This window comes from Acomys minous, assembly GCF_964271855.1.
Source record: "Acomys minous genome assembly, chromosome: 12".
In the NCBI taxonomy this organism is placed as follows: Eukaryota; Metazoa; Chordata; class Mammalia; order Rodentia; family Muridae; genus Acomys; species Acomys minous.
The window spans coordinates 6,397,476-6,410,298 of NC_140493.1; the positions used below are offsets into that span (position 1 = coordinate 6,397,476).

At 46.4% G+C, this 12,823-nt stretch overlaps 1 long non-coding RNA gene across 1 annotated transcript in view; it reads right to left on the reverse strand.

The window, feature by feature from the left end:
• Window positions 1-3,247: 3,247 nt before the first annotated feature.
• Window positions 3,248-12,823, reverse strand: part of LOC311578979 — a 34,565-nt gene continuing 24,989 nt past the window's right edge. Inside the window, exon 3 of the long non-coding RNA XR_014773017.1 lies at window positions 3,248-3,427. This is a non-coding gene — a long non-coding RNA (uncharacterized lncRNA). The remainder of the gene's footprint in view (window positions 3,428-12,823) is intronic.

Consider the following 12,823-nt stretch of genomic DNA (forward strand, 5'->3'; position numbering starts at 1 on the left):
TTCAACGAACACCTCATCAAAGAGACACGGATGATGAATAGTCAGGTTAAAAGTGGTCATGTCATATACGGTCAGGAATTGGCCAATTAACATAACATTAAGATCTCACTTATGTGCAGGTCAGAACAGCCAGAATCCAGAGCCCCAGTGCCACCCGACATTGATGAGGCTGTGACACACCTGGCACTCAGGCCACTTCTGGCAAGAAGGCAAAACAAGGATCACTTTGGAAGACAGCATGTTTTTAAAAGGTAAGCAATCATCTTCTCAAGGGAGAACTTAGGTCTACACTGAATCTTGGGATTGAGTGTCTATAGCACCTTACTTTTATTTATTTTTTATTAATTTATTCTTGTTACATCTCAATGGTTATCCCATCCCTTGTATCCTCCCATTCTTCCCTCCCTCCCATTTTCCCCTTATTCCCCTCCCCCATGACTGTTCCTGAGGGGGACCTCCTCCCCCTGTGTATGCTCATAGGGTATCAAGTCTCTTCTTGGTAGCCTGCTATCCTTCCTCTGAGTGCCACCAGGCCTCCCCCTCCAGGGGACATGTTCAAATGAGAAGCATGGGAGAATAGCAAAATAGAAGGATCCAGAGGGTCCTAGAAACCTACAAGTAGAACATTATGATAGGCAGATTTGGGCCCAGGGGTCCTGCTCAAACTAAGGCACCAGCCAAGGCCAATACAGGCGGTAAACTTTAAAGCCCTACCCAGATCTAACCAATGGTCAGAACATTCTCCACAGTTGAGTGGAGAGTGGGGACCGACTTTCACACGAACTCTGGTGCCTCACATTTGAGCACCTTACTTTTAATTGCCCCAATTTGGAGACAGCAAAAGTGTTCTCAGCAATAAGTGGGTTAAAGAAACCATGACGTGTGTAGACATTGTAACATTATGAAACAGCAAAAGGGAGCTTTCAGGCTGGAGAATGATACTGCATGTGTATCAGCAAGTGAAGGAAGCCCACTGAAAAGGCTTCGTGAAATTTCTATGTGATGCATAGTATATGAAAAGGCACAAATACTTTACATGGGGCTATGATGGTCAGGCCACAGGTCCATCCATGTCAAGATATAGGTGTCCCAAGCCACAGAAGGCCAGCACCGGGAGCAACACTAATAATCTGTGTACTGTGTGACAACTACATGGGTTTGTCCACAGTAACAAATGTGCTTCTCTGTATGGCTTCAAACCAGAATGCTAATGTGGGGGGTGGCGAGACTGCCTGGGTGGAGATGCAGGTATTTAGCAACGCTCTGCACTTTCCACTCAGTTTCACTGTGAACCCCAAACTGCTCTTGAAAGAAAAGACTTCTTTTTCTTTTCTTTTCTTTTTTCTTTTCTTTCTTTCTTTCTTTCTTTTTTTTTTTTTTTTGAGTTTTTTTTTTTTTTTAGTTTTTTCTGAGTTTTGAGACAGGGTTTCAGAAGACTTATTTCAAAGTCATTATCAGTATCAGAAAAGAGAAACAAAAGTGTAAAAGAATAAACAGCTACAGAAGTTAGCTGAAGCTTTGCACATTTAAACTGGTCCAGTGTAATGGAGGAGAATGACTAGGTAGCATCCAAAAGCATCGTGTTCCTTGGTCGCTCTGCATCTGTGGGAGATACTGCTGTGGTCCAGACTAAGCAAATTACATAAACTTTCTTTATATTTACTTGTTTTAAATAATTAGTAGGAACTTAGAAAAGCCAGTGTCAATTAGACTATATCAGATACAGTTGAGAAATGTTGCTGTGCTGTGCATAGGTCATGTTAAGGCATGACCTTTGACTTCTTTTTCCTCCGCGTGAGTCCTGTAGTCTTTGGTGGAGAAGTACCACCCTCAGCAGTGTGGCCTTCCGATCCCAGTGGGAACTGGCTGAAGGGCAGAAACATCTGTACAGTGTCTTCCTGGATGACACCAACAAGAGAAGATGGATGGACGTTTGTTCTGTGAACCTCTCTGGTGAGCTGCCTCCCTCAGTGGCCCCAGTCTCACTACCGGGGGAACCTGAATTTCCAGAGTTACTTCTAAAGTGACTACACACACACACACACACACACACACACACACACACACACGCACACACACAGGGACTGAAAATCTGCTCCTGAACTGTATGTAACTCGGGTAGCAAATATGGGGGGTCATGTACAGTGTGTTTCCCATTCAGCATGCTCACCCCTAAAGAATACTAGCTGCTTGACCTCATGACCCCTCATGACCCCTGGCCCACGTCCCTCTGTTACTGCTGGCCTTGCTTTGGGCAGCTGGGGTCCTGGCCACACCCTCACCACTTCAGCCGGCCCTCACTTTGTGAGGTGGTAGGAACCCGGCAGTCTCAGCTTTATTGTCGCCTACTGTGCTAAAGGGGCCATCGCTGGTTTCTCTAGGCTACCAACTGGCATGCCAGCTCCTCAACAAATGCCAGAATGAAGGAAATGGACCCTTCATGGAGCATGGCCACCAAGATGGCTTCTGGGGCATCTCACACATGAGTCCAGGGTCCTTACTCCCTCTAACCAAAGTGTCGGGGTCAGTGGCCAGTCTGAGATGGAAGTGAGCAGTGTGTAAGAACAAGCCTCCACAGCTGGCCTGTGGTGCCTGCCCAGAATGTCACTGCTAGAAGCTCCTTCCTCAGCCACACCCGTCAAAACTCTGTCCTCCTCTCCTTCCAGGAAGAGTCCTCCAAATCCTATCACCCATGAGAAGCCCCGCTCTGCTCAGATTCCTTAGCATCTTGTCCTTCTCGCATGATTTCAAATATTCAGCATGCACTATAAATGGGTAATTGGCTAATCTCTATTAAACAGGTAGAAATGGGTTTTCACCCACACCCCCACAGCAACCACTGCTGGACTCTGAACCTGTAGGGACTTACAGTCTGTTACCTCAAGTCTGCCCTCACTACCAGAATGTTGCTAAAGTTCAAAATCATCTATTTTTTTTTTCCCTGCCAGAGAGCCTTAAAAAGGGATGTTCTAATAGGTTGCAGTAAAGGAATTGTTTGCTAGGATTCTATCTGAACTTTTATATTTAAAAAAAAAAAAATTAGCCCAAAGCCAGATATTTGAAGATTTCTTTATGTAAGTCACGGAAGTAAGCAGAAATATGTAATTTGATAAAACAGCCTTTAAAATATTAACAGCAATTAGTGATGGTAGAACAGGATGCCTTTCTTTTTTTTTCTGCCACCGAAGTGGACAGGCTGTCCCTTCCGAGCGTGGTTACATAACGTGTCACTGAAATCCTACCTGTCTCACCATCGAAACGGTCCCAGAGACGGAGACGGCCTGCCAAGCCCGGGGCTGCGGTTCTCCTGTTTCACCACGACCTGCCCAGTCATTTCCATGAGGCAGCCATCCTAGGGACTCATGCTGCAGCCCGGCACTGCAGACAGGTGCAGCCAGCGAGCGTGCCACGTGGTAGGAGCCAGATCCTGGAGATTAAAGTTAGAGAGTGACACACAGACCCATGATACCCAGCCTGACCGCTGTTGTCAGAAGCAGTGGGTCGTCAAGACACTTCATCCTGCACTCATGGGAGTGACCGCTCGCTCAGTCTTGTGATCACCTAAACTAATAAACTCTGGAATGGAAAGTCTAAGTCACAGCTTACAGTGTCGGCGAGTGCTCCCTGCATTCTCACACAGAGCCACAGAGACTTTGTCAGTCCGTGACTCGGGGGTGGGGGGGGTGGGGTGGGGCTAATAAAGAACTGAATGACAGGCTAGCGGGGGACCAGCTTCTTTGTCTCTCCCAACGGCCACAAATGTGGAATCCTGATTTGGAAGGCCCCAGGGATTTGGTCCAATCTCCTGTTTAGACATATGAAGAAAAGGGATCCAAGCAGCACATCCACCCTGGGAGCCTGCAGAGCCGGTGTCTCTGAAAAGGGGAGGGAATCCGGGGTGCTCAGCAGAGGATGTGGAATGTAGCAGGAAGCCAGGGATCCTGGGTCTGACCCACTGTCTAACGCAAGAGAGCAGGCAGTCTCCGCGTGTGCACTGTAGACCATAGCATCGCTCTGGAGCACACAAGGAGAACTGTGTACCCTTCTGCAGATCTAGTGGATTGCAGATTCAGGCGTGGAGCACGGCCAGAAGTTTCTGGTGTATGTTCACAACTGAGAACTCATTACAGGGAAAACCTGGCTCGTTGTCACTGACAGTGTTCCGTACCCCTTGCTTCCGGACAGGGGCCACGCCCAGTGCTCTGAACACCTCCTTACGAATACGCTGTCGAGGCCGCACTTGGGAGAGTCTGAGAATTGACTCTCCCTTTCTGTCCAAAGTAACAACCCAGGCCCAGCGATCCAGAGATGGACAGTGCCGCGTCATCTCCACCTGTGCTAGCTCCCCTGGGGACCCCTGTGAGAGACACATTATCTTCCCCAGCGTCAGTATCACCCCCGGTCACTGCCAACATCTATGCAAGGACAGCCTATATTTCTGTCGGCTATGTTCGTCCAGTTTTACAGAGAACTGCAGCGAGGGCTGGATGAACTGGCCTACCGTGATCCTACCACTCCAAAAGGTTAGCACCATGCTTTACACCCAAGCAGGCGGATAACTCGTGTGTAAGGGGGGCCTCCCAGGGGAGTGGCTAATGCCTGCCCATTCTCCTACTTCTTGTACCCTCCTGCCTGCGATGTGCCAGACCACAGCCATTCCACGCAGCTTACTTCTCCCGAAGCAAGCCAGCAAGCCTGAGCTTCCTTGACTGAAGTTTCCTGCCATCCAGCCTTCCTCTCACTTGAAAAGCTGCTTTTAGTTTCTGCTGGGCCGTATCTGGTTCCACAGGAGCCTTCCCTGGGCTCTCCTGCCTGGGGTAAGATAGGCTTTTCTTTGCCTCTGCTGGTAAGGCTTCTGCGAAAGGGCTTGTTATACTGGCCTGAATTGTCTGCCATCCCCTCTGGGAGCCTTACATTTTTAAGAATAGAGTCTGTCACTTCACCTTTGTCATCCCCCATGGTGCACCACGGGAGAGAAGAGCATTGGGTGAGTGACAGAGGGTGAACAGCACTCCAGAAAAGGCCAAGGACAAGTTCAAGACTAGAGAAGGGATTGGAATGGTGACGCAAGGATAGACTGGCTGGTGGGACGCAAACGAACACTGGATCCTATCAAAGCTTGAGAAGTGACTACGTAGCCAGCGTACAAACAATGCTATGACCCCCAAGCTCAGGCTTAAACCTCATTTAAAGAACTGCCCGACTCGACACCACCATAAATCTTCAAGCAAGGAATTACACGGTCAAAAAGTCACTAGCCCTGAACCAAGGATTTCCAGTGCTCTTTGTGACGTGGCTTTAGTTTGTTTTTCTGTTTCCTTGACAATGCTAGGAAGGGAGCCAGTGACCTTTCTCAGGCTAGGCAAGTACTCTACCACTGAGTGACATCCCCAAGCCCATGACATGTTTTTTTGAAATTCCTAATATGATTCCCTCCTCGAGGCTGTTGAAAGGGGTTTGGATGGAGTTAGCTCAAAGCTTCAGTGACAGAGGGACCCACCACATGGATGACATTCTCAAAGCCACATAGAAGGAGTGTCTGGGAAGGGAGGTGGATCAGTGGGTCAAGTGCTCACTGCAACAAGCAGGAGGAACTCGGTTTGGATTCCTTGCACTCACATGAAAGTCAAGTTATGTGGGTGTATCTGTAACCCTAGCTCTTCTGGGGCAGAGGCAGGTGAGCCGCAGGAGCTCGGCAGCCAGCAGGGCTGGACAAAATGCTGATTTTCAAAGTGAGAAAGCCTGTCTCAAAAGCAATGCTGAGAAACAACTGAAGAAGACACCCACTGGTGGCCTCTGGCCTCTACCTCTATGCAGGCACCACACCACCCCACCACACGTGCACACATATGTAGGTGCATGTATGCATGCACAAAATAGTGAGGCCTGTAGTGAAAGACCGAAAACTGTCAAAAACAGATTTGAGACTTCGCCAGCCAACACCTCTTCCTAGACAATGTTTTTGCTGCTGTTGTTGTTTAAAAGCAAAAAGAAAAACAAACAAACAAACAAAAAACTCTGCTTCTTAAACCCAAAGTTTCTCTCTTCCTTGAATGAAAAATCAAACTAACATACACTCGAAGTTCTGTCATGGTCGCCTGCATGGTTCAATAGTGCCTCCAATGTCGCTGTGCCATTTCTGCTCTACCCTTTAGAATAACACTCATGCTTTGTATGGAATGACCTGTTGCCCAATTCTGGGATCAGATAAAGCCAATCAAAGTCATTGAGGTAAGCAAGCTGTTCCAATGCTGTCCTTTCACAATCTGTCTTCCTGTGCCATGAATAGTATTTATACCCATGAGCAAGGCAAATGCAAATGTACGTGCATCAAGAGAGACACCTGGAGCCTATGGGAAAAGTAAAATGGCATTTAAACTAGAAAAATGAAATCTAGTGGCATATTGTCTTATTAAACGCCTTGTGTATTTAAAAGAAAAGCATACTTTTTTTTTTTCTGATTTCTTTAGGACATCACAGCCACTTCAGAATTATTTGGGAGATGGAATTCGGTAGATTCTAGCTTCCAATCATTGTTCAGTTTGCCAAGTGGCAACAGGGAAAAAACATTTCAAAGGGAATGATCCAGGACCTTAGGATGTATTCTGGGAAACACAACAGAATCTAATTACAGCCAGCCAGCACTTAATGACAGAGACTATTCTGAGCCATGTATCATGGGGCAATTCTGTCGGCATGGTGCAAACACTGGAACATATACTTACAAATGACTGTGATATCATAAGGCCATGTCAACCCACGGGATCCCCATAGTGCGTGTGGCCCATCATTGCCCCGGCAGCACCATGGAGCCCAGTCCAAATAGAGCAAAGCCAAGAGCTGAGGGTGAGTGAGGTAAACCCACATCCCTACCTGTGCATCCCTACCTGTACATCCCTGTGCGTACATCTCTATGTGTACATCCCTGTGTGCACATCTTGTCTGTACATCCTGTGTGTACATCTTGATATCTGAACATCCCTGTGTGCACATCCTTGTGTGTGCATCTCTATGTGTACATCCTTGTGTGCACATCTTTGTGTGTGCATCCCTATATGTACATCCCTGTGTGTACATCTCGATATCTGAACATCCCTGTCTGTACATCCCTATATGTACATCCCTGTGTGTACATCTCGATATCTGAACATCCCTGTCTGTACATCACTGTGTGTACATCCCTGTGTGCACATCCTTGTGTGTGTATCTCTGTGTGTACATCTCTATGTATACATCCCTGTGTGCACATCCTTGTGTGTGCATCTCTATGTGTACATCCCTGTGTGTACATCTTGTCTGTACATCCTGTGTGTACATCTTGATATCTGTACAGACCTGTGTCTACATCCCTGTGTTTACATCCCTGTGTGCACATCCTTGTGTGTACATCCCTGTGTGTACATCTCAATATCTGTACAAACCTGTGTGTTGTACATCCCTGTGTGTACATCCCTGTGTGCACATCCCTGTGTGTACATCCCTGTGTACACATCCCTGTGTGCACATCCCTGTGTGCACATCCCTGTGTGCACATCCCTGTGTGCACATCCCTGTGTGTACATCCCTGTGTGTACATCCCTGTGTACACATCCCTGTGTGTACATCCCTGTGTGCACATCCCTGTGTGTACATCCCTGTGTGCACATCCCTGTGTGCACATCTCTCTGTGTGCATCCCTGTGTGCACATCCCTGTGTGTACATCCCTGTGTGCACATCCCTCTGCTGATGTCAGTGGTGGATGGAGAAGCATGCTGAGCCTTCTTCTGCTCTCCTATTCTTCTCTCTGTTCCTCTGAGGGCACACTCTGTAGCCCTTCATGAGCGTGCGTGTTGCCAGGTTGAACATACAACAGGCCTACATTTGGAGCCAACCCCGCAGCCTGTGCGAAGCACTACAGGATGGGTAGCCAGAAAAGGCCGTGAGACTCTCGAATGGCGAGAGACTAAGGAACGAAGAGAATCTTGGCAGAAGGGGGAGAGGAGACACTTTCTGCTTAGAGCTTAGAAGCCAGAGGCTGGGTCAGGTGGACGGTGTGGAGAACAGCAGGGCTTCTCGAGGACTTCTCACCTCAGGGGCTCTGTACTGCCACACCCCACCCTCCCACCTCCACACCTCCTCTGTCACCCCAGCCCACCCTCACTATCACCCCTACCCCCATCCTCTGTCCCCGCAACCGCAATCCCATATACACCTACACTCCATTATCCACACACCCCCATACTCACGTATGCCGCAGTGCCCCCCGCCTCACCACCCCTACTCCCCCCACCCAATGGGCTCCCTGCAAGATGCAAATGCCAGGATGTTCCTCGGGGCTTTTCTCAATAGCACCCTGCCCTTGGAGTTGGCTGGACTAGCTTGTGTAAGGTTTCACATGTCCTCTGGTCACTTCAGATCGCTTCACTTCTAAACACTGCTTAACCCACTGTTATGTTCTGTTTTTCTTCCACTGGAATTCAAACTCCATAAATTAAGAAAGGTCATTTGTTTGTGTTTCTATTGAATTCCACAAGCCTAGAGCATTGCCAGGCCCATACTTTTTTTTTGTTATTATTCTCTTATATATTACATCTCAACCACAGTACTCCTCCCTCCTCTCTGCCCAGGCCTTCCCCTCCCCCCCCTCCACCTCTCCTCCTCCTCCCCTCCCTCTCCCCTTCCCCTCCCCTCTCCCTCAGATCCATGCCTCCTCCCTTCAGAAAAGGCAGGCCCATAGCATTTTACAAACACTTGTTAATTAAGTTTTTAAAAAATTATATGCAGTAAAAAAAATTTTGAAGAACAGCATATTATTAAGATATGAAGTTGGCAGAAACAGAAACTTCCCATGGGGGAAGAGGTTCTTGAATTTGGATAGTTCAAGGACACTTTGGGAGAACCTGGACTGCCCCGCCACTCCTACGTAGGAGGCGCCTAGGAAAAGCCAGGGCCATCTGCCCCACTTCTCCACTTTGTAGGCAGACCTGTGCCTAAGCCCATCCCAGACAAAACAAACTGTCCAGCTTTCATCAGCAAAAAGGTCAGCGTGTGCTTCTCAGAGCTGAGGCAAGCATCAGAGCGCTCAGGCTGCTCCCTGGCCACTCCTTTTTCAGCATTGGTATCTTCACAGAGCCACTGGATTCCCTCAGTGTTTTAGGCAACCGGACACCTGTACTGCTGGAAAATAGGAGTTGTGTGCTGTGAATGTAAGATTTTGTTGTTGTCCTGGACTCTGGACGAGATGGGTCCTTGGGACCTCTGAGGGGCTCTAGCTCATGGGCGTTCACCTGATGGGTGTGTTTACCAGGTGGGCCGCACCTGCCTGGCCTGAGAGATCACGCCAGACCCTCCCTACAGTCACGTCTACATCTCATTCCTGTGTGGCTGGAAAGGCACAAGACATGAGAGAATTCATGCAGCAAGCCTTGTCTGTGGGAGTGAATTGAGTGTTAGCTAGCTGTCGCTCCGCCATAGAGTGCCACAACACATTTGGAGGGACAGGTGCCATTGCTGTGTAAGCCCAATCCCCACCAAAAGGAAGCGTGTTTTCTGAAAAAAGAAAGAATACAAGCAAGCAAGAGGTAACAAGGGGGAGATCAGAACACAGACAGAGGACCTGGGGCACAGAGACAGTGCCCTGAGCCACTTCCTCCCTGCTCTAATGACTTGCTGAAAGCTCAATTTGTTTTAAGGAATATTTACTTCTATTTAGTTGGCTTAATATTATTTGGTGTGATTTACCATAAGCTATTGCTCCAACTAGCAGATGCAAACTCCTGTCTGTGTCGAAGAATGAGTAGCTTCTAATTTCCAGATGAAATTTTGGAGGGAAATAGTCACCAAGCTTTGGCAAAAGCAAAAATTAAATGGAATAATAGAAGGGCACCTTTTCTTTTAATAGACTCTTAAATAAAAGAGAAAGATTTAAAAAAATTTTTATTTATTATTTTGTTTTTGTTTTTGAGACAGGGTCTCTCTGTGTAGCCTTGCCTGTCCTGGACTCACTTTGTAGACCAGGCTGGCCTCGAACTCACAGCTATCCACCTGCCTCTGCCTCCCGAGTGTTGGGATTAAAGGCGTGCACCACCATGCCCGGCTTTGAGAAAAAATTTTTTAATTTTAATTTAATCTTAAAATTATTTGCCTCACCTTCTCACTCCACATGAATTAAGTCTTTCCCAATACAAGGAAATCCAATGGTGTATGTGTTTGCGGAGCTCACGATTTTTTCCAGAATTGGGCAGGCACAACAATAGTTATTAGCAAATGACACGGAGCGAAAAACATAAACAAACAACTAAATAAATAAATGAAGAAATGTGGAACCGTTGATGGTGAAATAATGAAGTGAGCGTTTAGTAGCCCAGAGTGGCTCTGCCATTGTTCCCCCAGCAGGGACGTGGGCTTTGGGCTTCCTCACACACTTCTGTGTTCTAGGTCTCTGGTCCTCGTGAACTAAGCTTATAGCTTCCATTTGCCAAGTTCGGTTTGTTTTGATGTGATGCGATGGTCTACCCTCGGTGCATCTTCAGAGTGTTCTGAAGGAGTGATTCGTGTCCCTCTGGAATCTGAAATACTAGCTCAAAACAAAAGGGAAGACTTGGTGCTCATTTAATTTTTCTCATTATAAATTTACTCAGCAGTTTGACACGCAAAGCTCTCTATTCAGTCTAAGTATGCGGATTTTTCTGCTGTTTTAATGTGCTAGATGATCACTAACTTTCCTTGTAAAAATTTTAAATAATGCTTAATTTTACAAGCTTTATTATTTTTAAAAAAGGACTTTCAAAAAAGAATCACACACCAAAACTAATCAGACCCAAATCCTACATAGCTCAGTTAGAGTAGCCATCCGGAACAGAAGTGGTGGAGCATGACATTGGATTCCACACTTTTTCTATCAAATGTATTTTTATATATTTATCTACCACCAACCCAAGCCCAAAAAAATCTATGACAGGGTTAGAAACAGAAAAACAATTCATTCATATTCTCTCTCATGACTCATGTCTCACATTAGCTTACAATTCTGCCAAATAGACACCATTCATAGACAAGGACCTGGGAAACCCAGGCAGTTCCAATGCTTTGCCAAGACACAAGCTAAGCAGATGGTGAATATTCTTAGGCAACATGACATTCAACAGTTTCAAAGAGGCAAAATAACTGACTTTCAGCCTCTCACATACTCACCTATTTTTTTTTTTCAGAAAATACCATTCACTCAAGGTTTACAAATTAATAAGATTTAACAGATGTATTTACTCTTAAAGATAACCCAGCAACCAAGACAGAGACAATTTCCACCAACCCTCAAGGATAATGTATTATTATTATTACCATCATCGTCATCGTCATCGTCAAATGGTGGTGCACGCCTTTAATCCCAGTATCAGGAGGCAGGGGCAGGTGAATCTCTGAGTTCGAGGCCAGCCTAGTCTACACAGTGAGTTCCAGGACAGCCAAGGCTACACAGAGAAACCCTGTCTCAAATCATCTTCGTTATTGTTGTCTGCACTCTATTTTCCCCTCTACTAGTAATCCCAAGCCAGGATGCATTTGTTTGGTCATTCCTGATCAGCTTATGTATTCTTTGCTGTATAGTTGGCCCATATAGTGTTTACTCTTCTGTGTGTCCTTTGACATGAGTCTGAGACCCATCCTTGTTTTGTCTGTTAGTAGCTTCTTCCTTTGTTTTGCTGAGTAATGCTCCATTGAATGGATATAACACAGTTTCCTCTATTATCTGTTGAAAGGCATTCATGTTATTTTTAGGTTTTAGCTGTTTTAAATAAAATTGCTGTGAGCATATGTGAATAAACCTTTGACTATTATATTTTCATTTTTTTCTTGGGTAAACTTTTTTTGGGGGCTGTACCAAATGTTAAGTGTGTGTTAAATTTTTTTAAAAAAGAAATTCACAAAGCTCTTATATTATATCGTATGGCCACCAGCAACATGAAGTTCCCATTACCCCATATCTTTGCCAGTACTTAATCAACATTTTTCAGTCCTTTTAAATTTAGCCACCATGGTGAGCATGTGTTGGTTCCTCTGTAGATTTCTGTGGTTGCCTCTGATATTGAACATATTTTCACACATTTATTAGACACCAGTGCACCCTTTAAAGATGTGCATTGGGTTCTTGTGTTTCCTTAGCCACAGAACTGTGGGTTTGCACTGCAGACCTGGAAGTGTTCTCCATGTGTCCTGTGCAGAAATTCTTCATAAGATATACACTGTATTGTTAAGGATATGCCCACAAGTTGATGGGCAACCAAAAAATATGTCAGTGTCACTTCAAAAAGTAAGCCATAAAAAGATTGCAGTTTCTGTAATCCACCCCACTGCTTTTTCTTTCTTCCCTTCCCTCACTCTAGGAGATACCAAGAAGCCCTGAGCTTGCAGGTGCAGACGGGCAGGCAGCCTGTGGAGGGGCCCAAGTGTCTAGGAGCTGCGTAAGGGGGCTGTGAGTGAGCCCTGCCCGTGGAGCTGGTGACTTCGCCTCAGCCAGCAGCTTAACTTCAACCTCCGGACAACAAATGCCAGTTGTTTTAGGTTTCTTATTTTGGAGGGTAACCTCACACGGGGTAGACAGCACAAGGCTGCCACAGAGGCTCTGCCCTATGTCCTTTCACCTGCGAACTCTTTCTCCACGCTAAGAAGATGACTGTTCTCAGCCCTACCTTGGCCGCTGTTGCTTTGCATCGATCCTTGGAGTCCGAGTGAGAAGCTATACTTTCCCTTTGAAAGAGGCTCAGTCGCCCACAATTTCTTAAGCTCGGCCAGCCCTTCCACCAAAATGGCCCGCTGGAAGGGCATGCAGTCTACAGATCACTGGAG